Consider the following 26,750-nt stretch of genomic DNA (forward strand, 5'->3'; position numbering starts at 1 on the left):
AGTTATTGTAAGAAATGAAAAATGTAACACAGACAAGGTGATAAACTTGATAGCTATGTTTGTTATTGGATTTGTTTTAATCTTACAGTGTTCCCCTCAAGTAATTATGTTATTAATAATAACTATGTTATTATAATAATAGGAAAAATTTAGTAATTTAATAATACAAAATGGATAAGAGCGGCAATGAGCATTCACCTCCTGTTGTTTGTGGTGACGCTCAGCACTGGGCCTGTGCGGTCAGCATCAGGTACCACCTGCCATTTGCCTAGAGGCAACTGCTGGAATCACAGACATTGTCAGGAAAGAAACACCCAGCCTCTCTACACTGCTGGCCTGGCAAACGCCACCTTGTTAAGTGGCTAGTATCACAGCCCTATGGTGCTTCTGAAGAGGGAAAAATGAGCCTGTGGATCCCCAACAGACACAACTGTCATCAAGCTCTTTCTGGAAAGCTGTAGACAGGGGCTGAAGAGCAGATGAAGGCTTTAACAGGGTGTTCAAGCTGAAATGATGAGAAGGATGCACGAGGAGCATATGGCACAGAAAGGGTTCTGCCTTCAGGATTAGGCCTCCGTTTGTTTAGTCATTGTTTTATAGCATACTCCCTCCTCCATAACACCGCTGCCCATTTGAGCTTATCTTTTTATAAATATTCAGATAAGCTAAACAATATGATAAATAAGGTCATAGCTTTGCCAGAGTGACAGTGTTGAAACACACATTTTGGCTCTCCTTGACTTCTCTGGGTCATTTGACTTTTCCGACTACACCTTTGGGGTTCAACCCAGGACTCTATCCATTCTGTTGTGTTGCATCTGAGTTTGGTGACTATGGAGCCACCTGTGCAAGTATCATTAATCGATGGTTTGATAAGACCATCGCATGATCGCCAGAGTAACACTGACAATGAGACATTGAACCACTGCAGGTTGCGTGTGAAAGAGTGACCTGAGAACCACATCTGAGGCTCACTGTCCACTGCCTCACTGCTCCAGCCCCACCTGATCGGGGCCAGGACCCTCTCCCCAGACCGTAACGCCATCACCTCCCATCATTTCTCAGCTGCAAAGACCCATCAGGATAATGCCTGTGCACCCCCAGGCCCCCGGTGCTCCCAATGCACCTTACAGTGGACACAGTGACATACTTGGAGCCACACAGGCAGAGGGTCCAAATCCTTGGCCTGAATCTAACAGATCTGGATTCCAGACCTCTCTCTACCACTTAGTCCAGTTTAGTCCACTTCCTTAATTTCTCTGAGCCTCCATTTCCTCAAATGTGAAGCTAGAATAATATCTACCTCATAGGATTCTAAGAATCAAAAAAATTTATTATTCCATATGAAAATACTTCAAAATATGGAAAGCACTACTCAAATGAGTACAAAGTAATATTCAATAGTCTACACTACATGGTATTTTTGTGGGGAAAAAATACAACCTAATGAATATTGAATTATATTCATGTCACTTCATCCATCCATCTATCCACTTATTCAACAAAGTTTTGTGAGACACCAGCGGAGGCCAGGTCCTGTGTCAGTACTAGGTAGGTTTATGATCATGAACAGCCCAAGTATTATTCCTCATAGAGCTTAGAGTCTATTTAGGGGAGGGAAACGTCATAAACCAATAATCATGCAAATACACTTATAATTACCAAGTGTGCTAGGTTCTATGAACGAAGATGTGCATGTGGATATTAGTGGAGGTGCATAAATCTGAGACTTAGTTGTATTGACTGACTTGGGCAAAGGCCTTCCCGGCAGCAGGAAGTGCACAGAAGACCTCAAGATAGGAGAGCTCTTGGCAAATTCAAGGATCCAAGAAGCCGGCGAGGCTGGAACACAGGAAAGGAGAGGGATTGTGTTACCAGATTCGGGAGGGCGGAGAGAGAATCACAGTCGACTGTCAGGATCCTGTTATGAGAGAGCCTTTGAAGTTTGAGGCTAGTGAAGGAAGTATAAATAGAATTGCAAGACTGAGAGAATAAACATACTAGAGAAATGTAGTAATCTCATTGTGTGGTCCCTTTAAGTTGAGGTAGGATAAATTCATAAAGATTCTAATCTCTCAGTTTATAAGATTTTGTAATAACGGCGTTCAGTGTTTAGATACAGACATATAAATTAATTTTGACATTGTTAGTTGTGACTTTCCACCTCATACTGCTCTGTATAAACATTTCTACATGTTGTGGTCCATAAACTTGTGATTTTTATTAGCTGCATAGTGTTCCATCCTGCTTTCCATCAGGATATTTTTGGCCTTTCTACACACTGGTGTGGTTTTTAGTTCTTTATAGTTTTTTTTTTTTTCCCTTAAAAATAGTGCTGCTGGGAATATTTTTGTTTTCCTCTGAGTTATTTTCTGGGGTTGCAGTCCCCTCATGGGTCACTTCTCTGCATGTCAGATGGCTGCCCTCATGCTCGCTGTCTTCTGTTGTGTCACAGTTCGTTTGCCCTGCCTGGGTAGGAGCAAATTCCCATGGTACCAGCTGCTTCAGGGAGTGGGATGGGGTGGGGGGGACAGTGGCAGGAAGAAGAAAGCTCTTAGTAGACATACAGAGAATAAGGTTATTGTGTTAATACGCTTTATCCTCTAGGACGTCGCCTCTGTCAGGGGTTTGTTCTGCACTCAGAACCTCTGTGGCCCTTAGCCTGGTGGGTAGCTCATTCTCCTCCCTCACTTTACAGTCTCGCCCGAGGGCCTATTAAGTTCCTGATGAGTGTTGTGTGTGGAGCAAATAGCGAAAGGTAGTAGCAATGAGTTGTTAGCAAGAAGTGATTGTGAGGAGAGGCATAAGGTCTCTGTGACTGTAATTCACTGAAGGTTGTAGTTAGATCACCTAAGGCAAATGGTTTCCTAAGTGTCAACATTTTGACTTATTCCTTTATTTAATATTTCATTCTGAATTTCTAGATGTTGTTGAGAAATTAGTCAGGGACCAACTCCCCAGGTCGAGCAGGAATCAGGGAAATTCACGTGATGAACATCTTTTCCTTGCCTGGTCTTGGCTCACCCGCTCATCTGATCCAGTGCATCTCTTCAGCACTTACTATTAACATTGGTCAAAAAGGAAACAGAACAAAACAGTTACTGAACTCATTCGATTTGGGACAAGAGTAGAGTTTAAGTTCAGTTCTGTTGGAAAAAAATTCCATTCCCCGTGTCAAACATAACATCATGTAGTAATTTAGTCTAAAATTCTTAAAAACTGAGGGATAAGTTTCAAAAGGTTTCTCTATTTTATCAAAGCAAAAAAAGACACAAATGGAACATAATAACCATTTTGTCCTCTTACCCGAAAAGAATATGTGAGAGGAGAGACAGGCTCCTGATAGAATCTTAGCCAATTTGGTCAGAACCACCCTCACTGACTGTCAGTGACATCCATAATTAGTGATAATGGCGAGGATACTAACATTCAACACCTATGGAGCGTTCACTGTGTGCTAAGCATAGTGCTTTCCATTCCATCCTTATCTCACCATTGTGAGGTGGGTTTTCTCAAGGTCACACAGCTAGTGAGTGATGGACTCAAGATTCAAAACGTGGTCCAAAGCTGGTGCTCCTCGCCTCTTCTCTACCCTGGGGATACGATGGCTGCAGGCAGGACAAGCCCACGCCCAGGGGTCAGAGCATGGAGAATCACCGGTCATGTTAGCCTCCAACCTGTTAGGTGAATTGAGGTAAGTCACATAAACGCCTTGAGGTTTTGCTTTCTATAAAGCAAAAGGGACTCCTGGTTTTCCTAACTCCCATTGTGAGGGCATGCTAGATAATAGCACTGAAAGTTCTTTGACAACCATCCATAAAGGCCTACAGAAATAGAAGGACTTCTTATTTTGTGTTGTGATCGCTATCATGATGTGGCAAAATTCCCATCCTTAAAATATGAGACACGCGATACCTGCTCTCGGGTACAGTTGCTCAGAGGGGTCAAATTCGAATGTCACATTCAATGATGGGGTAGTTCAAAATGAGTCATCTGATATGCTGACATGCCAGGGAAACAGATAATTCACAGCCAGGGGGCGGAGGAATCATGTATGTTGTGTATGTGACTTGATTGATGTGGTGACAGATGTATTCAAAGCATCACCAGGCTCCCTAAACAGATCTCCTTCTAGGAAAACTGATGGCTGTGGGAGGCTCCCTCCAGCAACTGTGGGCCCGAAATTGGTCATAACTGATCAGGAGGTGGATTTCTAGAACCAGCCTGAGGGGTGGAGTTGGAATCAGGTGTTCTTCAGCGTGGTCTTGTTGACATTGTCTGGACTGAGGCTTCTCCACGCCTTGTGCAATCTGTACGTCTCAGGTCTTGGGTTTCTAGACGATGGAATACTTTCCAAAGCTGATCCAGACAGCAGGGCATGGAGGTCAAGGCAGAAATTTATCTGCGCTTCTTACAAACCCAGGGGTCTAGTGGGTCTCAAACTCCGGGGAGACTAAAATCTCTTAGAAAATTTGTTCAAAGGCAGGTTTCTGGTCTCTGTTCCCAGAGGTCACTAGTCCATTGGTCTAGGGTGGGGCCCAGGACTCTGCATTCAAACTCTTTAAGTGACTTTTATGTAGATAGTGTACAATTTCCATTTTCAGGGGGAAAAAATGTAGTAGAAGAGAAGCTCTCTGAATGAGAGCTACTGTGATAAAAATTTAAAAATTAACATTTATTGAGCACTTACTATGAACCAGGCATTCTTCTATACATACATTACTATAATACATAAAATACCATATATAAATTAACTCACTTAATCCTCACCACGATCCCATGAGATATATGATGTTATTCCCTCCATTTTACAAATAGGGTGAGGGAGGTACAATTGCTTAAGAAGATACTGGCACCTGTGACATCATGTCCCGGTTTCATAGTAAAATGTAAAAATGTTAATATCTCAGAAGACCTTTCTAGGAAAGGGATAGATTGCTCAAATCTCACCCAGAGGGAGCGCCATTGCTCCTATCGCTCTAACAATACAGCTTGATTCTAATATTAAAAATTCATGCCTGGGCTGGCTCTGTGGCCAAGTGGTTAAGTTCCCGTGCTCTGCTTCCATGGGCCAGGGTTCGCTGGTTCAGATCCTGGGCACAGACCTACACACTGCTCATCAAGCCATGCTGTGGAGGCATCCCACATAGAAGAGCTAGAATGACCTACAACTAGGATATACAACTGTGTACTGGGGCTTTGGGGAGAAAAAAAAAAAAGGAAGATTGGCAACAGTGTTAGCTCAGGGCCAATCTTACTCACCAAAAAGAAAACAAAAATCATGCCAGCCTGTTAACTTAGAGTAGGAATGGAGCTTGGGGGAAATCGTCCACCCTAGAATCTATTTCACAGGGTGCAAACATTGAGATGGGTGACCATGAAGCTCCAATGGTTCCAGCTTTGTACACAGGCCTCTGGCCTCTAACGCAGAAGTTGCCCTTCTCCCAAGAAACATTTTCTTTAGCAGGTTCCTGTTGAAATGCTACAGATCTCATTCTTGTCTATCAGGTTTATAGAAGGAGGAGTTTTTAAGCTTCTACTAATTAAAAGTTTAATGCTAATCATCTACTGCCAGTTAGCCCATTTAATTAGAGCCCATTGAGAATAAAGGTGAACTCACTGAACCCTGCATTTACTCTATGTTACAAAAGAATTCTTTGGAATTTCTCAGTTTCCCTCAGCTAAGCAAAGAGGCAGGAGACTTGGGAGACCCCCATAACTGGGGAATTACTAGGAGAGATACGCCAGCCCAAGAGGAGTAGGACTTGGATGGTTGGTTAGAAATGCTCTTTGCTGATTTAATGATCCATGTACCGTGATTTAAGAACCTTGAAGTTGGCTATCATTGTGGAAAATTTTGAAGCTCCAGAGTTCCAGGCATATATATATATTAATCATCAGGACCTTGCTTTTTTAATTTTTTAATTTTTTCTTTTTTGGTGAGGAAGATTGGCCCTGAGCTAGCATCTGTTGCCAATTCTCCTCTTTTTGCTTAAGGAAGACTGGCCCTGAGCTAACATCTGTGCCTATCTTCCTCTATTTTGTATGTGGGTCACCGCCGCGGCACGGCTTGATGAGTGGCATACGTCTGTGCCTGGGATCTGAACCTGCGAACCCTGGGCCTCCGAAGTAGGATGCACCAAACTCAACAGCTACGCCACTGGGCCAGCCCCTAGACCTACATTTCTGAGAGCCTGACTGCCCAAATGTTCCATTTGATTGTTCTGCTGGCATCCTTTCCCCGAAACATATCCCAAACTGAGTCCATCCTGTTCCCCACCAAGTCTCTCTTCTCCAGCTATTTCTGTTCCTCCCAGTCCAGGCTCAGAACCACAGTCGTCTTTGAAGTTACCCTCCCTACACAGTCAGCTGTGAGAGAAATTCACAAATTCCCTCAGTTCTGCTCTTACTCTCCCAAAACTCTCATCACAGTCAGTGCCACAGTTCAGATCCCATTTCACCTCGTGGTGTCTGGACCATACGCTGGAACCTTCCTGAATAATGTCTTCTTTGTTCATCCTGTGACTTCTTCCTACAGTGGCTCTGGGATATTTTGAAGCCCTATCATTCTTTAGCCCAAAATCTCTCCACGAGATTTTATTGTCTGCTAAAAGGTTCTGCCCCCAATTCAGTGTTTGAGGGGGCATTGCCACCCACACCACCAAGCAATTCTCAGACACCAGCTGGATGGCCTACAATTTAACTCAGTTCTGACACTCTCTACCCAGAGACAGCATCAGATTCCCCAGTTTAAGGACTCAGTCCCACAAAACTGCTGTCCACTTGGGATGCCAATTGCAAGTCCAGGTTGTCACCTGTACTTCTGACCAACTGGCTGTAAATCAGTTCCTACAACACCCTCCTTGAGGTCGATTAATTGCTAAAGCAGCTCACAGGACTCAGGAAACCAGTTTACTCACTAGATTACTGGTTTATTCCAAAGGATATTAAAGGATATGAATCAACAACCAGATGAAGAGATACATAGGGCAAGGTCCCAAACAAAGGAGCTTCTGTCCCTGTGGAGCTTGGGCTGGGCACAGTAGCACGTGGAAGCATCTGGTTCACCAACCTGGAAGCTCTCCAAACCCCATCCTTCTGGGATTTTATGGAGGCTTCATTACGTAGGCATGATTGGGTAAATCATTGGCCACTGGCAATTGAACTTAATCTCCAGCCCTGGAGGTTGAGGTGGGACTGAACGTTCCAACCCTCTAATCACGTGGTGGGTTCCCCTGGCAACCAGCCCCCATCCTTTGGTTACCTAGAGCTTTCCCAATGTCACCCTATTAACATAACAAAAGACACACCTTTATCACTTCCATCACTTAGGAATATCCAAGGGTTTTAGGAGCTCTGTGCCAGAAACAAAGACCAAATGTATATTTCTTATTATAAATCACAATAGCACATCTACCAAAAAATTTCAAATTTACAAAATTCAAAGTCAGATGTACAAGACCTTCCATAATCTTACTCCATATTATTTGTCTAGCCTCGTTTCCTAATAATTCTTTAAAAATGTTTTGTGATTCACAGGCTTGATTTATCCCTTGGGCACAGGAGGCACAATGCCTAGGGCCCATCATGCTTTCTAGGATCCATAAAATGTTTTAATTTCTTTTAAAATCAGAAGAAAAAAATGAATATTATCCAGCTTAGATTATATTCTTATTTATACCAACACAGTTATAAAACATAACTTTAAATATTTTTTATGGAGGAAGGAGCCAGTGAAAGCAAAAGTACCAAGGGCCCATGAAAGTCATAATGTAGCTCTGGCTCTCATTCATTCAACCAATAAGTGTTGATTAAGCTCCTACTATTTTTCAGGCACTGAGCAAACAGATATGGTCTCTGCTATTAGAAACTTTAGATGCTGCCGTGAGAGACAGACAAGTAAACAAACATACTGACAAAATCATTATAAACTACGATGCATGTTATGACTTAAAAGAGAGGGGATGAGAGAAAAAACATTGGCAGCAAGGAGTCCTACCTGTGAATGCAGTGGTCAGAGAAGGCCTTTTTGTGGAGGGGACATATAAACTCAGAGGAGAAGGATGAGATGTAGCTGGTCCTACAGAGAGAAGTGGGAAGAGCATTCCAGCAGAATCTCTGGGCGAGACTTGGGAATCTTTGTTTTCGCTCTGTTCCCGGGATGCTTCCAATGAAGGAGCCCCAGGGCTTGATGATGTCCTTGTCAAAGCTAAAACAATTCAGTAGAGCCTGATGTCCTTTGTTCAAGGGAAAACAGTCCATGGATTGGCAGTTAACATTGTATTTCTGCAGTCTTTCTTTTACTTCCTTCTGCGGACCAGGACAGCTACGACTGCAGCTGGGACCCCGATGCTGGGGATGAGAACTTGCATATTTAAAATGATGCTGAGAGAGGAGGAGGAATGATGGATGAGCTCAGGAAGATGTGATGGCTTCTGCAATGACACTAGTAAATAGAATACAGAATCCAGCTCCCGTACTTATGATTGGAAACTAACTACAAACAAGCAAGTGAGAAAAATGAACGTGTGTGTGTGTGTGTGTGTGTGTGTGTGTGTGTGGCAGGGGGAGTGTCTGGAATAAATGAAAAGAAAAGCTACAAGCTGCTCACGGGACAGAAATGTAGGGGCTTTGCATTAGGATTGTTCTGGTTTTCTTTTTCTTGCCTTTTCTTCTTCTTTTTAAAATTTAATGGAAAACCAGCCTCCGAAGATTTTTACATAGTCTGGGAGTCCCTGGGTAAGACAAAGAGCTTGTAGGTGGTCCCCCAGCAGGCCATGGGTCTAGATCAGAGCCATTATGGAGAACTGTCGGGGTGCAGCTGTAAACACCACATCTCCAGGAGCAGGCGGAGCATCGCAGTGGACTAGCAATGCAAGAGGGAGACAGGAAAACCACTGTCCACGACAGCACGTGTTCAAAAAGTGTGTTTGCCATGTTTCCGGTTGCTGGACTCTTAGAAGATGGCAAGTGAGAGACACTCTGTTCTATTGGTCAGAAATGCAAAGGAACAGAGCACAGTCCTAAAGGCAAAGCAGAAAAAATGCCATTGGAATAGGAGGAGTGAATAGTGTGAGTCCCACGAGGCATTTTTTACCAACTTGTTTTAAACTTGAGCTTTAACAAGCAGTGAAGATGGGGAGGGATGGGGTGAAAATATTGCCTGGTCTCCAACGGATCAGAGTCAGTGATTGGAACACTTTGGCAGGAGATGCGGGGCCGGCCTGGGGTGAGGGAGAAGCGCTTCCTGGCTGTGGGAGGTGATGCAGGTAGAGGGCCCCAGGCCCACACCCGGAGTGCCCTGGCTTGCGCTCTCTCCTCAAGTGCTTTTCTGTCCCCTGGTTGTCAGCTGCTCACTCCTTCAACAAATATTTATTGATGGTCTTCTCAATGACTGACACTGTCACAGACTCCGGGTGAACAGCTGTGAATAAACCAGGCCAAAATCCCTGCCCTCATGGAACTTATATTCTAAAGGGTCAAGAATATAAGAATATAATCTTATATTTTAAAGATTCTACAGATAGTCTTTAGAAAGATTGTCAACTAAAGATAGACAATAGGAAAGATAAAGAAGAAGAATGCATAGTATGTCAGATGGTGATGAATAGTATGTAGAAAATACAGCAGGGGAGGGGGATTGCAAGAGTTAAGGGGCACAATTTTAAATAACGGTGACCAGAGAAGGTCTCACTGAAATGAGAGTTTTTGAGTAAAAGCTGAAGGAGGTGAAAGAGTTAGCATGTGGATATTTGGGGGAAGAATATTCCAAGAAGTAGATACAGCCAGTGCAAATGCCCTGAGGCAGGACATACTTAGTGTGTTTAGGGAACAGCTAGAAGGACGTGGCTGGAGCAGAGAGAGAGAAGGGAACGTATTAAGGGATGAGGTCAGAGAGGTCATGGGAGACAAATCAGGCAGGGTCCCTTATAAGGACTTTGACGGTGAGTGAGATGCCATTGGACAGACTGAGTTACCTCATGGTGACCTATAAAAAGTAATGTATCTCTCCTCACTCCCCTTTTCAGGGAACTCTGGGGTCCTCCTCCTGCAAAAGCTGTTTCACACCCTCCACCTAGAGCCATCTTCTGGACTTCAGTCAAGACACTCATATTATAGTCCAGGGGGAACTGACTACATTTCAAGTGATAGCTTACTTGGGTACAGGCCTGAGGACCTCAGCAATAGAGCTGGGGGCCTTCATGACATCTGAGTGTCAATATTCTCCTTATATCTTCCCAGGATTTCCTAAGAAAAAGAGATCTGCAGTAATTGTCCATGGTGGAAAAATGAAGCACAGGTATTGTTTTTATCAATATGTTGATCTTTTAAGTGACTGTGATGGTTAATTTTATGTGTGTCAACTTTACTGGGCTAAAGGAGGCCCAGATAGCATGTAAAACATTATTTCTGGGTGTGCCTGTGAGGGTGTTTTCCAAAGAGATTAGCATTTGAATGTGTAGATTTAGTAAAGATGCAGGTGAGCATCACCCAATCCAGTGAGGACCTGAAGAGAGCAAAAAGGTGAAGGATGGCAGATTTGCTCCCTTCGCTTGAGCTGGGACAGCCGTCATCTCCTGCCCTCAGATATTGATGCTCTTGGCCTTTGTCCTCAGATGAGGACTTACACCATCAGCTCCCTTGGTTCTCAGGCCTTCGGACTTGGATTAAATCACACCATTGGCTTTCCTTCTTTACAAATCATGGGACTTGGCCTCCATAATTGTGTGAGCTAATTTCTATAGTAAATTTCCCTTAACTATATCGATATCTATATCCATCCTATTGGTTCTGTTTCTCTGGAGAAACCTGACTAATAGAGTGACCCTGGATCAAGACCCTAATCTCCCCATTTTGCTCACTGGTTAGTGTAATGTTGTCTTCCACCATCTGTTGATATCACTTCTCTGAGTCTCCATGGTCCAAGCCACCATCACCTCTTTTTTTTTTAACAGCTTTATTGAGGCATAATTTACTTACCATAAAATTCACCTATGGTAAGTGTACAATTGAATGATTTTTAGTAAATGTGTAGAACTGTGTAATCCTCACCACAGTTTTGAAACATATGCATCACCCCAAAACATTTCTTTGTGCCTATTTGCAGTCGATTCGGCTCCCGCTTTCAATCCCAGGCAACCATTACTCTGTTTTCTGTACCTATGGATTTGCCTTTTCTGGGCGTTTCATGTACAGATATTCCTCCACTTATGATGGGGTTACATCCTGATAAACCCATCATAAATTGAAAATATTTCAAGTCAAAATGCATTTAATACACCTAACCTACTGATCGTCATGATTTAGGCTGGCTTACCTTAAACATGCTCAGAACACTGATATTAGCGATTAACACATGAGTTGGGCAGAATCATCTAACACAAAACCTATTTTATAATAAAGAGTTGAATGTCTCGTGTAATTTGTTGAATACTATACTGAAAGTGAAAAACAGAATGGTTGTGTGGGTGGAGCATGGTTGTTAGTATCTTGGTTGTTTACCCTCGTGATCGTGTGGCTGACTGGGAGCTGTGGCTTGCTGCCATTGCCCAGCATCACCAGCGAGTATAGTACTTGTATCTCTAGCCTGGGAAAAGATTAAAATTCAAAATTCGAAGTATGGTTTCTATTGAATGCGTATTGCTTTTGCACCATTGTACAGTTGAAAAATTGTATGTTGAACCATCATAAGTCGGGGACCATCTGTAAATGGAATCTTACAATATGTTGTGTTTTGTGTGTGGTTTCTTTCACTTAGCATAATGTTTTTGAGGTTCATCTGTGTTGTAGGGTCTGTTGGTAATTTTCTCCTTTTCATTGCTGAATAGTATTCCCTTGCATGGACAAACCGCATTTGTTTATCCTTTCACTGGTTAGTGGACATCTGAATTGTTTCCAGTTTTGGGCTGTTATGAATAATTCTTCTATGAACCTTAACGTATAAGTCTTTCTGTGGACATATGTTTGTGTTTCTCTTCTGTAGATATCTAGATGTGGAATGCTGGATTGTAAATATATGTTTAACTCTATAAGAAGCCACCAAACTGTTTTCCAAATGGCTCTACCATTTTCCATTCCCACAGGTATGAGGGCTCTTTCTCCACATCCTTACCAACACTTGTTATTGTCTGTCTTTTTGGTTATAGCCATTCTAGCGGAAAGGTAGTAGTACCTCATTTTGGTTTTAAATTGCATCTCCCTAATGACTTAATGATGTCGAGCACCTTTTCATGTGCTTATTAGTTCTTCTTATATTTTCTTTGGTGAAATGTCTATTGAAATCTTTTGTCCGTTTTTAAATTGGATTGTTTGTCTTCTTATTGAGTTATATGAATTACTTATATATTCTGGATACAAGTCCTTTATCAGATATATGATGTACAAATCTTTTCTCCCAATTTGTGCTTTGTCCTTTCATTTTCCTAATGGTGACTTTTAGAAAAACAAAAGTTTTGATTTTGATAAAGTCCAACTTATCCATTTTTTCTCTTATAGGTCATGCTTTTGGTGTCATATATAAGAACTCTTTGCCTAATCCGATGTCACTAAAGTTTTTTCTTATATTTTCTTCTAGAAGTTTTATAATTTCTCTTCTACGTTAAGTTTATGATCCATTTTCAGTTAATTTTTGTGTATGGCATGGAGTTAGTGTTTATGTTCTTTTTCCTTTTTTTTTTTTTGCATATGAATACCAATTGCATCAGCACTATTAGTTGGAAAGCCTATTCTTTCCTTCAATGAATTACCTTAGCACATTTGTCAAAAATCAATTGACCATAAATGCAAGAGTTTATTTCTGGACTCTCACTTCTGTTCCATTGATCTATGTGATTATCCTATGCCAATACCACATCGTCTTGATTACTGAAGCTTTATGGTAAGTTTGAAACTGGGCAGTATAAGTCCTTTTCTCTTCTTTTTCAAGATTGTTTCAGCTATTCTAGGTTTTATGCATTTTACAATGAACTCACCAATTTCTACAAAAAAGCCTCATTGCAATTTTTTAGGGATTGTGTTAAATCTATAGGTCATTCTGGGGAGAATTACCATCTTAATAATAACTCAGGCTCCAATTCACGAACACAGAAGGTATCTCCATTTATTTAGCAATGTCTTGTGATTTTCAGTGTACAAGTCCAGTCTTGCACTTCTTTTGTTAAATTGATTCCTAAATATTGTATTCTGTTTGATGCTGTTGTGAATGGAATTTATTTCTTAATCTCATTTTTGAGTTGTTCCCTGCTAATATATAGAAATACGGTTGATTTCTATACATTGATCCTGCATCCCGTGACCTTGCTAATCTTATTTATTAGTTCTAATAGATCTTTTTATGTGTGAATTTCTTAGCATTTTCTACATGCTGTCTGTGAATAAAGGCAGTTTTACTTCTTCCATTCCAATTGGCATGCCTTTAATTATTTTGCTTGCCTTGTTAAACTGACTAGAACTTTGGAACAATGTTGAGTGGGAGTAAGAGTGGATATGCTGCCTTATTCCCAATCTCAGTGAGAAAACATTCAATCTTTCATTACGAGGTATGATGTTAGTTATACATTGTAGATTATCTTTTCAGGTTAAAGAAGTTCCCCTGTATTCCTAGCTTGTTGATAATTTTTATCATGAATGGTTGTTGGATTTTATTAAATGCTTTTTCTGTGTCTATTGAAATGATCATCTAATTTTGTCCTTTATTCTATCAATATGGTGTATTACATTAATTGATTTTTGAGAGCTAAACCAACCTTATATAAATTCCACTTGGTGGTGGCATATAATTCTTTTTATACATTGCTGGATTCAGTTTGTTAACATTTTAAGGATTTTCACATCTATTTTCATGAGAAATTTTGGTCTGTGGTTTTCTTTCCTTGAGATATCTTCCTCTGACTTTTGTGTCAGGGTACTACTGTGCTTGTAGCATATGTTTGGAAGTGTTTCCTCACCTTCTGTTTTCAGTAAGTGTTTGTAAAGAATTAGAATTATTTCTTTTTAAAATATTTGGTAGAACTCACCAGGAATCCATTTGGGCCTGACTTTGTCATTGTGTGAAGATTTTAAATTATTAATTGCATTTTTTTTACTTATTATGGGTCTATTCAGATTTTCTATTACTTCTTGAGTCAGTTTAGATAATTTGTATCTTTCTAGAAATTTGTGCATTTTACATAAGATGTCTAATTTGATACAAAGTAGTTCATAATATTCCCTTATAATCCTTTAATTTTTTTGTAAGGATGGTAAAGATTGCCCCTCTGTTTTTTCTTATTTTGGTAATTTGTATCTTCTCTTTTGATTTCTTGGTCAGTCTAGGTAAAATTTTATCAATTTTATTGATCTTTTCAAGGAAGCAACTTTTGGTTTCATTGATTTTCTCTGTTGTTTTTCTGTTTTCTATTTCATTGTTTTCTACTCTAATCTTGATTGTTTCCTTTCTTTGCTTGCTTTGAATTTAGTTAGCTCTTCTATTTCTAGTTTCTTCTGGTGGATGTTTGAGTTATTGATTTAAGGTCTTTCTTCTGTTCTAATGTTGGCCTTCGTAGCTATTTATTTCCCTCTAATTACTTCTTTAGCTGCAGCTCATCAATTTTGATATGTTGAATTTTCATTTTTTTCAGCTCAAAATATTTTTAAAATTTCCTTCTGGTGTTTTTCTTTAACAAATGGATTATTTAGAAGTGTTTTGTTTAATTCCCAAGTACTTGGTAATTCCCTAAATTTCCTTCTGTTGTCTATTTCTAATTTAATTGCATTGTATTTAGAGAACACACTTTGTGTGATTTCAAACCTTTTAAATGTATTGAAACTTGTTTTCTGGCCTAACATATGGTCCATTCTGGAGAATGTTCTATGTGTGTTTGAAAAGAATGCCTATTCTGCTGTAATTGGGTGGAATGTTTTATAAATATCAGTGAGGTCAAGTGTTGTTTAAATCTTCTGTATGCTTGCTGATTTTCTGTCTGGTTGTTCCATCAAGCATTGAGAGTGGAGTGTTAAAATCTCCAGCTGTCATTTTTGAACACTCTCATCTCTTGTTTAGGTTATGTAATAGCTTAGTACTCCTTGCCCACCCACCCTGATTTATTTTTCTCCATAGGACTTATCATCCTCTTACCTAGTATGTATTTTACTTATATACTATACTATATAGGTCCCTTGATGGCAGGAATTTTTGTCATTTTTCATCACTGCTGTAACCCTAGCACCTTTAACAGTGCCTCACAAACATTAGTCACTCACAAATATTTGTTGGATTGGTAAATACATCGCCAAACAAATGGTACCCACTATTCTCTTGGATGACTGCAAAACTCTCCATCCGCACCGTGTGGAGGAGATCTGAAATGGGTCATCACCAGTGGAATGCTGAGGTAGATTCAAGGCAGAGGGGGCAGATATAAGGGGTATGTATGCTATGGCCATAGGTAGAAACTCTCCCTTTCCCCTCATGTTTTTCATTTGGGTTTATCTCTCCTTGCATTTTCTAGTCATCAAAGTGGTAGGACCAGGACTGGATGTAGGTCTTAGGGAAATAGACTGCTGTGCTTGATTTTGATCCAGTCTATTTGGCAAAGGAATCCGCCTGGCATCAGGTGGCCCTGTGCAGCTCAGTGGGGGTTAATTTCCAAGTGGAGAGAGCAAGGAAAGGCTAAAACTTTAGAGCAATAAACAGAGTGGCTTTCCCCCGCATGTATACTTTTTCCTTCTTAACCTGAGAGGGGTAGCCATGGGTGGCTGGTCCGAGATTGGGTGTTCAGGACCCCAGCCAAATATCATTCCATCTTAGCATGATTGACACTATCTACTCTGATGTACATCTTGAGGTAGCTTTAAAATTTTATGTTTATCCTACTTTGGAGGGCTACATTAAACAGCAACATCAGGAAAAAAACCCAGCATGTAATATTGATCAAGTGCTTGGCATATGATATCAAAATATTTTACATGTATCTGGCATATTAGATAGTTTACATATCTATGTGCTTAATCACTTAAAAATAAAAGATCAACTGACATTGATCGTTTACTCATTAAAGTTAGGCTTAAATTTTGTAAATTGTCCTTATAGAGTCTGGATAAACCAACGAGCTCAGAAGAGAGGTCTGGGCTGCAGGCAACAATTTGGGCACCATGTAGGAATATATGACAATCAAAGCTGTAGGGGTGGATCCAATGCCCCAGAGAGTGAGAGGAGGAGACAGCCTGGTCAAACTGAGGAATCTGACTTTTAATGGCCGAATAGAGGATGATAAGGCTGAGAAGGCAGAAAATGAGCATCCAGAGAGGTGGGAGGAGAACTAGGAGGATATTATATCCAGGCAGGTGTATGTCAGCTTTCTGAAAACTTGCAATTCTCACGACACACATGCTTGGAGGAGTCTCACTCTTAGTAAAGCACCTGCCATTTAATTATGAATTCTCATTAAGTGGATGATGCGGAAATTCTTCTTGACACCAGATAAATACTTCTCAGCCAGAGGTTCCTAGAACACTGGAAGGATGGAGATTTTTGTGTTATTAACATGCTGATATGTTATTAACATATCAAAATTATTTTACTCCAATGCTTGCGCCCACCTGTAAGTGTGACATACCCTTTCCTGATGACCGTAATATCCATCTATGACTTTTTGGCATTTTAGCAGTAATTTGAATATTTGATGTCAGTGAAACATGACAACAAGCATTGTACAAATAAAGCTTAATTATTATTGCGGTTTGCCTGAGAATGAAATTATTTCTCATTTTTGTGTTTAGTGTTTGCGGCAGTAAATTCCCAATGAATCTTTCTTTTATTGCTTTAGACTCAGTAACAAATTTATTTGTTAGGGTACTATTTTATTTGGTTCATTCACTCATTCATTCATCCCTCAAATATAGATTAAGTACCTACTATATACCAGACACTGAGAGTGTTAAGACACATCAGGCTTGGTTCTCAAGCTTTGATATGCTTTAGAACAGCCTGGCAAACTTGTCGAAAATACATTATGTCCCAATCCCACCCCTCATATTCAGTAGATCCAGAGGAGTTTCTAGGAATCAGTGTGTTTAACAAGCTGTGTGATTCTGATGCATGAGAAAATTTTAGAACTATTGGTCTATGTAAAAACATTTAGTGAAAAACTTAAATGTAATAAAGTGTAAGAAGTGTCAGAGAGCAGTATGCACAGGGTAGAGTATATAATAAATTTTATTATATTCATATCTTACTATAGTAGTAGCCTGTACACTCAACAATATTATTGCAATTTTCAACTATAGTGGATTTTTTGTTAGAGTTTTAAAACCCTAGAGATATGATTTGCTTTCATTAGGATTGCAAAAATATTTAATGTCCTTATAAATGATCATACAGATAAGAGAATGCTGTAAACATGCAAATATCGTTATAACCACGTGTATAACTGAGCTTGGTAGGAATGAGGAAAGCATCTGGTGGTTCCTACTTAAAACTCTGGGAGCCTATTCTGTGGTCATTACAGGACTGTCCTCTCATAAATGAAAGTTCTCTTTCCTCCTTTTGTAGCCTGTTGATACCACAGGTTTAGACATCGCTGGAGGAGCATGCACTGAAACTCTAGCAGTGTTGCAAAGTACAAAACTCTGAGTCTTGCCTTAAGGGAAACAAGCCTTCTTTTAAAGAATAATTGGTGTTTTCTTCTTAAAAGGAGACACTCATTCATTACGCCATTTACAAGGAAACTTAGGCTGTGAGGGACAGATCAGCTCCACTTTCACGGCAGGGAAGCTGCCATGTTCTTTGATTACAAGCCTTAATAGGAAGAGATGTAGGTTAGAAGCAACTATTTAGCAAGACGGATTCAAAAATTGAATGAAAACATCACAGGAAATTTGATGAAAGTTCTAGAATTTCTTTAAAATGTTTCTTCAAAGTGTCTCTTAGTCTCTTGAATTATCTTTAAGAATTGTGACACAGAGTGCTCGCTGGTCACCAAAATTCTTGATTTTCCTCTCCTTCCTAGGCATGCAGATGAACTACACTTCCCAGCCTCCTTTGCGTTACTTATGGTCATATGACTAAGTTCTAGCCAATGGAACATGAGTGGAAGTGATGCAATAGGCACCCCGTCTAGGCTTGACCCGTAACAACTTCTCACCGTGGTCCTCCATGTACCTTTCTGTCTGCTGGATGATGACACCTGGGCAACCCTGAAAGCCACAAGTTGAAAACTGCAGGACCCCTGTCAGCCTGGGTTCTTGAATAACTGTATGGACCAGAGACACTCCACCCCCACTCCTCACCATCCCAGTGCCAATGGGCTTTGCTTAAGAGAGAAATAAACTTTCACTCTGTTAATCTTTTGAAATGTCGGGGTTTGTTAGTAACTACAATTAGCCTACTTGAACTAATACAGGCTGCAAGGATATAGGCAAGTCTGTACCATGAGACCATGCACCAGCCTAGTATTTCTGGAGGCAGAGCCCTGAACACAGTCCCATAATTCTCCTGCAGAGGTTGCCTTTACCACAATCCCCTGCTGAGAAAATTCTCTAGACAAGACTTCTCTCACTTCTGACTTAGGCTGTCAGAAGTCTTCTAGTCCTACAGCGACAATTCAAAAGCCAAGATTTCTCTTGGCCTGTGGGACATGGTCCTAGTAGCACATGGAGGATAAAATACCCAGAAATTCTAAAACTCCAAAATTTGGAGAGAACAAAATTAGATAGAAGGAAACCAGAGACACAGCCACAATGGAGCACAACACACAGCAGAGACACAGAACCAGAACACAGGACGACCTTCTAGGCCCCTCAGTGGTACTTGCCACAGACTGACAGGTGCTATCATTAAAATTTAAGAGAAAGCCTTCCTGGTTTTTAAAATGTTTTACTGTATGGAAGTCAGATAGCAAATTTCACAATGTTCAAAGTCCACGTCCTTATCAGTTATGGAGAAATAAGTTTGCCTTCCCTTGTTAGATGATGACTGGGCCCCTGCAACGGTCTTCTCCCTCCCACGGAAGCCAGCCTCTCATAGCCAACATCCTACCCACTGAGTGATCACTTTCCACTGGGTAGCTATGGTATTGCCCATTCCAAATACAATGTTGGTGGCTATATAAACTATTTAAGAATTTGCAACCTGACTTTATTTTTCATTTCAGCTTTGTTTTTATCCGGAATATTCCTCCAAGCCTTAAAACACTTTAGCCATGTTAGGTACCTCTCTCACCTTCCTAGCCCATTAAATAAAATAGCTACGATTCAAGCGGCGGTTGTTGTGCTCCAGGCACTGTGCATGGCCTTTACATACATTATGTTGTTTAATCTTCACACAAGATAGGTGCTATCATCATCCCATTCTGCAGATGAAAAGACTGAGGCACCAAAAGGTTAAGTAACTTGACCAAGCTCATACAGCTGGGAAGGAGCAAAACCAGGCTTCAAATCTGAGCACTCTGAGCCCACCAACCTCCACCCCTAACCATTGTGCTCTACTGCCTTTAACTTCCTTTCAGCAAATTTTTGCTCACGGAAGGCACCTTGTAGGAGAGGGCCAATAAACAGATTCCAGTTCATCAGAACTTCATATCTGCACCCTTTTCTTCATTCCAGCTCTTGTGGAATTTGGGAGCCTCTTACCATGCTACCAGTGTTCACTCTCAGAGGGACCGCCCTTCTCTAAATCTTTACAGTTCTCTGGCATGGTGAGGTCCTGAGGCTGTTGCCACAGTCTTCTGGAAAAGAGAAGCTTCTTGGCTCCAGCACGTTCTTAATGCTTGGGAGAAGAGCTGTGCTGTGGGGCCAATCTGTCACTGTGTCTATATTTAGCACCATCTGCCAGGAATATTTCAAACTGCCTATTTTAGTACATGCCGTTTTGTGCGAATGTGACTGCTCCATCACTAGTCCGTGGGAAACCAAGGGCATTAACTGGATTTTCTGGGTTTTGTGTTAAGTGTTGTGAGTGGCCCTTCAGCCAGTCTCTAAATGAGATTTGGGAGAGGATGGAGGCAGGGTTTTGCCAGGGTGTTAGTTCCAGGGGCCCACACCTTTAGTGGCTCAGATGTAATCCAGGGTGGCAGCTGCAGAGGAGGCAAAGGAGGTTGTAGTGGGGGCACAAGGAATATAAAAGGCCCAGGGCTTTTATACAGCATCCCTGAGGCGACGTGCTGGCCTTGCCCACTTCAGGGCTCCCCGACTCCTGCTCCGTAAATTGCTGTATAGACTCTTGCAGCCTTAACCAACCCCCTGTACAGACTCTTGATTGTCTCAGTGAAAGACGAGGGCCCCCAGTTACTGAGGGCTCGCTCCCCTGGTGCCAGTTTTCAGTGCTGGCGCTTACATGCATCAGTTCATTTCGTGCACACGACATCCCTGTGAGGGAGGTTTCTATTCTTAGTTCTACTTTACAGCTAAGGAAACAAGCTTGGAGCGGCTCAGGGACTTGCAGAGTCAGAATTCCAACTCAGCCCCACCTAGAGCTGGACCTCACGATCTTAACCATCATTATCATCCTGACCAATTCTAGGTACCCGACCTGTCCAATCTCCCTGTTCTCTTCTTCCAGCTATAGACGCTGGATTGTTTGCATATATTTCCATCTCCGGCTTACTTTCCAGACTTGATGCTTCACTGTATTTGAAGGGTTCTGACCACAGGTTTGTCATCCAGCCCCACTGCGACCATGCCACCGCCCCTAAACCCCTCTTTCAGATCAGGCCCAGCAATAACCCAGGGAGGTAGTGCGGCCCCTGGGTTTGCCCCCACCCTTGAGTAAGAACTGGTTGGTGGAAGCAGTGGAGAAGCCTTATGAGAGGTTGCCAAGCTGCAGAGGTGAGTTTGATTAGAGATCTACAGATCAGGCTTTATAGATGACAAGGACTGCTGGAAAAGTAACTGCCACCAGGGACTGGCAGAAGTCTCGGCTGGAGAAGACTGACAGTGGAGTGAAGTTGATTAACCCAGCTGTCCTGGGTGACTGATTAGTCCTGAGTGGCTGAATCTAAGCAAATTCTGAATTTTGAATAATAGGGAAATCTCAAAATATATATGTATTGTTTTCTAAGCACAATTCCCGAGGATGACCAGCTTTCATCAACTCACCCTAGGATAAAGGTCAGAAGAGGTGGTTACGTGCACACTATGGTTTGGTAGGTTGGAAACTGAGTCCTTGAGAAGTAGAGGGACTGATGAATGTGAGTGGCACGTGATAGAGATCAGAAATCACATCTTTTAATAGACGACTCCATCTCCCATCTGTTTCAGAGATTTATTCCTATGTAACAAGCCAGCCTGAAACTTACTGACTTAAAACAAGAACAATCATTTTACTATTATACCCCGTGGATTTGGGGGTGCTGACTGACTGGGTGGTTCTTACTAGGGTCTCTCCTACTGTTGCAGTTGGACAACATTTGGGTCTGTGGTCTCTCAGAGGCTGCCTCACGTGTCTGGAAGCTGGTGCTGGTTGTCACCTGGGACCTCAGCTCAGCTGTCTGTCAGGACATCTATCCATGGCTTCTCCACGTGACCTGAGCTTTCCCACAGGATGGGGCTGTGTTCCAGAGGGAGAGACCCAAGATAATGAGGCAAAAGTTATCTCACTTTATATGACCTACACTTAGTAGTCATATAGTGCCACGGTAGAGTTCCATGAGAGTTGCAGGCCGGGCCAGATTCAAGAGGAGAGAACATAGACACATTCCTCAAAGGGAAGAATGTCAACATCAATTTGTAAGAGGGGCATGTGAGATGGGATTTGTATCGTCGTGGCCATCTTTGAAAAATACAATCTTCCATACCAGTTACATTGGACTATGGGAAGAAGTTGGATTTGGAAGAAACTGGATGGGGTAGTAGAGCCAGTATTTGAGTGCCAGAGAGCTGGTGGGGCAGCGTAGAACCAAGACTCCAAGCAATTCCTTCATACATTCAACAAGTGTTTATTGGGTGCTTCTCATGTGCCAGACACTGGGGATACAGCAGTGAGCAAGAGACAAGACCTGAGCCTTCAAGTAGGTTACAGCCTGGTGAGGACACAGTGAACAACTAGTCGAATAAATACAGAAAAGCCACGGGGAACTATAAAGTTGGGTAAGAAGACTGACAACATTGCGGGGAGTATCTATTTTAGATAAAGTGCTTGGAGAAGACCTCTCTGAGGTGGGGACGTTTGGCAGAGGCCTGAATGAACAGAGGGATGGAGTGAAGCATGCAAACATCTGGAGGAAGGGCTTTCTAGACTGAGGGAAGAGCAAGTGTGAAGTCCCTGCAGAAGGACAAGCTTGGCATATTCAAAGAATAGCAGGAAGCCCAGTGTGGCTGGAGTGGAGGGACTGAGTTGAAAAAGGGTACCAAATGAAGTACGAGAAGTTGACAGTAGTTGGTGCCTAATTTGGGGCAAAATCCATTTCAAAACATTACTTTTGTTGATATTTGTTTCCCTGGGTGCTAGGATGAAAGAACAAATCCTTCTCATTAGACAGTATCCATCATTAATATAAGTTTCCTGTTTCCTAAATGTAAATGACCATGTTTCCATTGGGGCAGAGCTGACTGAATACAAATTTCAGAAAATATCCCTGACATGGATGTAGAAGCATCTGGCCGCCCTCAGGGTACCTTCCTACCACTTGCCACAGCCAATCTGGTCTTTGTCAGGGCATCTTTCTCTTCAAAGTGTAACTATGACAACGAAGCGTGATGCTGTGGGTCTGCAGCAGCCCTCTATTTGCACACAACATGTGATGCTTTCGAAACACAGAATTATGAATCAGGGTAGTGTTGGCCTCTCCCATTGCAGTGAATGAGTTAGCTGTTATTTGACTCAATTAATGTTTTGTTATTGGATTTGTTTTTACTGTGACTCTCTCATAACAAGATGATTAATATGTTCTAGAATCTATAGCATCATTCCCCAAACTTATTTGATCAAGACTCTGTATTAGTTTTCTATTGCTGCTGTTACAAATTGCCACAAACTTAACAGCTTAAACAACACGAATGTATTGTCTTACAGTCTGTAGGTCGGAAGTTTGACACGGGTCTCACCAGGCTAAAGTCAAGGTGTATCAAGGCTGTGTTCCTTTCTTGAGGCTCAAGGGAAATATCTATTCTCTTGGTCACTCAGGTTCTTGGCAGAATTGAGTTCTTTGTGGTTATAGGACTGAGATCTCCATTTCCTTCCTGGGTGAGGGCCATTCCCAGCTTCCAGAGGCTGCCCACATTCCTTGGCTCATGGCTCCTTCCTCTGTCTTCAACGCCAGCAATGGTGGGTCGAATCCCTCTCATGCTCTGAATCAGTCCTCCTTGTTGTGTCTCATCTCTCTCTGCCCACAGCCAGGGAGAATGTTCCACTTTTAGTGACTCATGTGATTAGATTGGGCCCACCTGGATAATCTAGGATAATCTCCCCATCTCAAAGTCCATACCCTCAGACACATCTGTAAAGTTCTGTTTACCATCTAAGGCAAGACAGCCATGGGTCCCAGGGTTCCAGGGTGTTTTTTGGAAGAGGTATTATTCTGCTTACCACAACCCTCATCCCTCAAGCCCCATTAAACTAGAGCTGACTGGAATACAGTTTGGGAAGCACTGCTCTGGAAGTATCAAGAGGGCTGAATTCTAGACAGAGTAATTCTTTAGGGGCAATGACAACAGTCAAAACACTGGGTGAGCACAAGACCAGGTGCAGGTTGGATTCCTCCGTGTGGTTGGGGATAAGGGTGCAGAGGAATACGGTTTCAGTGTGGGGTTTACGTTCTTGCCCAGCCAGAGTATGAATCAGGTAGGTTTTCTGACTGGGCTAGTCTCTCAAGAACTTCTGCCTCGAATACCTGAAGGGAGAAGGAGGGACGGTGAAAACACGAAGTGTTTTTCAACCATCATATAAGGGTCATGCTAACTTGTGAAGGTGAACCCTGTATTTGAACCTACATGTGGTGGATTCATGTAGTGTCCCACTCAAGTCCCCTGTACTGGGCTGGTGCACCCATCTTCCAGAGACAGTGATCTAACAGCTATAGCTTCCCATTTCTCTAGAAATGATGGGAGCTGCCTCAGCTGCAAGGTTGTACCCCTGACCCCGTTCCCCAACACACACACTCACACCCACACCCACATGCACCCACTCTCTCTCTGTTTTTCTCTCTCCCAACCCACAGAAGTCCAGCCCTCTTGCCTCATGGTGGGGACATTTCTGTGATATCATTTATACTCCAGAGTACTCTGTGCATCAAACCTGGACTTTTTTTCTGAGATCACATCCTTGCTCCACTCTTTTCTCCTCACTCTTCTGTTTCTCTTCCTCCTTTACACGTTCTTCCAGAATAAATCAATAAATCAATTGCCTCTCCCCAAAACCCTGCCTCAGGTTCTGCTTCCAAAGAACCTAAGATGCCATGGCTCTCTAATTCCAAAGTCTTTGGTTTTTCCAGGTTCCTGGCCTAGAATCAGACAGCACTCAGAAAAAGCTGAGGAAAATATCCCTGACACACCTGGTACATGCTGCCTTCCAGGTATGTGCTTGAGTCAATCAATGGAAGCTTGATTGTTTATTTGCAAAAGTGGGAGTGGGAATTCTGAGCAGGATTTTCAAGACTTAGTATGTGGAAAGATTTAGAAGTGAGAGCTGAGAAAGTATCAATACTGTGGTCCATTCCATTGTAATCCTTGGGGGTAGGGACCGTGTCCATCATGTCATAAGGTATCCCTGTGCCTAGCACAGGAGCTGTCATATGGCAAATCTGCAGCTTGTTGAATAAGTGAATAAAGCAGAGAGAAGCAATAGAAGGTGAGGTCTCTGTGAGTCAGGAGATTAAGCCCAGAGAAAGCTGGGAGAAGAGGATCTGTTCTCGGTACACATGCTCCTTTGCACCCTTCCAAGCTCTTCTGTGATAACCTCACTTTTCCTGGAACCTGCTTGTAGTTCCCAGGAATCTGGAGACTCAAGCCATCACCCAGAAAAGTGGCACTTCCGGTCGGTCAGCCCTTCCTCCTCCACACCCAGGAGGGAGTGCCAGTCTGCTCCTAAACCTAGAACAATGCGCTGCCCTTGAGAGGTCTAGTGGACCCTTAGGATAGACTGAAATTATTTTTTTTAATATGTTATTTAACTTTGTACCATATAAAACCAGATATTATCCCACTATACTTTAGTGCTTTTATGAGACTAAAACAAATTTATGATTCATATAGCAAAAAAGTCAGAAAACGAGTAAAGTTAGAATAACATTAATGAAATGTGACATAACATTGTGTCGCTAAAACCAAGTGTCTCTTCACAACACCGTGTGGTACTAACTGCCAAGTCCGAGCTCTTTCCAAATCAGCCCATCCCTACGACCACGCGCCAGGGCTAGACGTCCTCTCCAGGCTCAGCTTCTCTCTATTCAAACCACTTCTAAACCTTCCCTGGGCTACAATGCACTCTGCTGCTTTTTAGCTTTCAGCAGATGCAAACACCTTTATATGTTAAGCGCACCTCTGTTCTTTCCTCATTAGAGGAAAATAAAGTAGCTTTATTTGACATTAATGTGATCACAAACACAGACATGGAGGCTGAAATCATGCAGTGACTGTGGATTATACATTGGATATTCAGATAACTTAGAATATATGTGCTTGTAAGAATATATATTTATTATATATACATTATATATATGAACGTATACATATGCATATATGTATACAAGATTGTCATCAAATTTTAATTTTAAAAGAAAAAATTAAAACATTCTCTTAGAAAATTTATGGACCCTTGAGGACTGCTTGGGACACAGCCTGGGCTGGAACGCTGCTTCTCTATACACGGCTTTATTTCTCCTCTGCAATACGCGTGCATTGGATCTTGCCCAGTGAAAAATAAAAATAATTTTCTTTACTTCCCCCGCTTGAATATCCAACCAGCATACTTATTTACTCATCTATTCTAGAACAATCCATCAGCTACCTTTATTGCGCATCTATCATAACCACTTCCTGTCTTTCCGAGAACTCTGCGAAGAAGATAACATTATTAGTATTATTGTTATTTGATTCCACTTTTCAAATGAGAAATCTGGAGCTCAGTGAGTTTAAGAGACTTGCCCAAAACACAGTTTCCTCAGAGGCAGGGCTTTGATTCAGTTCTGCCTGCCCTCAGATCCCACATTCTTGTTCCTCACTGTATCCCCAGGGTATTGGAAAGTGCCTGGCACAGAACAGGTCCTCAATAAATATCTTTTGAATGAACACAAGAACAATGAACTGTCTCCATTGTGCCAGTTGGCTCTACTCATAGCCAATAGGAGGTAGTCTCCCCTATGACCCTACATAGACCCTAGATGTTTCTCCTGTCTAGACGACAAGGCCCTGGAGAGTAGAAACTAAGGGTCCTCACCTCGGAATCCCCATCGTGCCTGGCACATGGTAGGTGCCCTAATATGTATGAATCTGAATTGACTTGACTTTTAGGTAGTCATGGTCTAGCCTGGGAACTCTTTTCAAGGCTAATTTAGATTTAGAAAATAGACCTTGAGGAAGAGAGTGTGTTTCTGACGGCACATGCCACGAGTTAGCCTTGGTAAGGGAACGGGAAGCTTTGGCAACTTCCTTCTGAGGCTACACTCCAAGCCCCGCTACTTAATGTAAGCAAAAGCATGTGATTCAGAGAGCAGCACAACCATGGAGCCGCATGCCAAGTTCAGAGTCACTGAAGCAAGTGGTGTAAATGACGAAACGTAAATGACAGAGACCTTTTTAGAAAAAGCCAGGGTACATAGCAGAAGTGACAGCCTTGAAAG

General features: G+C 41.9%; 1 long non-coding RNA gene across 1 annotated transcript; it reads left to right on the plus strand.

The window, feature by feature from the left end:
• Window positions 1-2,506: 2,506 nt before the first annotated feature.
• On the plus strand, window positions 2,507-18,332 carry LOC111773466 (uncharacterized). Its single transcript, XR_011439047.1, has 4 exons — window positions 2,507-2,665; window positions 3,518-3,694; window positions 10,243-10,300; window positions 17,988-18,332. It is a non-coding gene; the product is annotated as an uncharacterized lncRNA (long non-coding RNA).
• Window positions 18,333-26,750: the final 8,418 nt, after the last annotated feature.

The sequence above is a fragment of the Equus caballus genome, chromosome 5 (genome assembly GCF_041296265.1).
Source record: "Equus caballus isolate H_3958 breed thoroughbred chromosome 5, TB-T2T, whole genome shotgun sequence".
NCBI classification, from domain to species: Eukaryota; Metazoa; Chordata; class Mammalia; order Perissodactyla; family Equidae; genus Equus; species Equus caballus.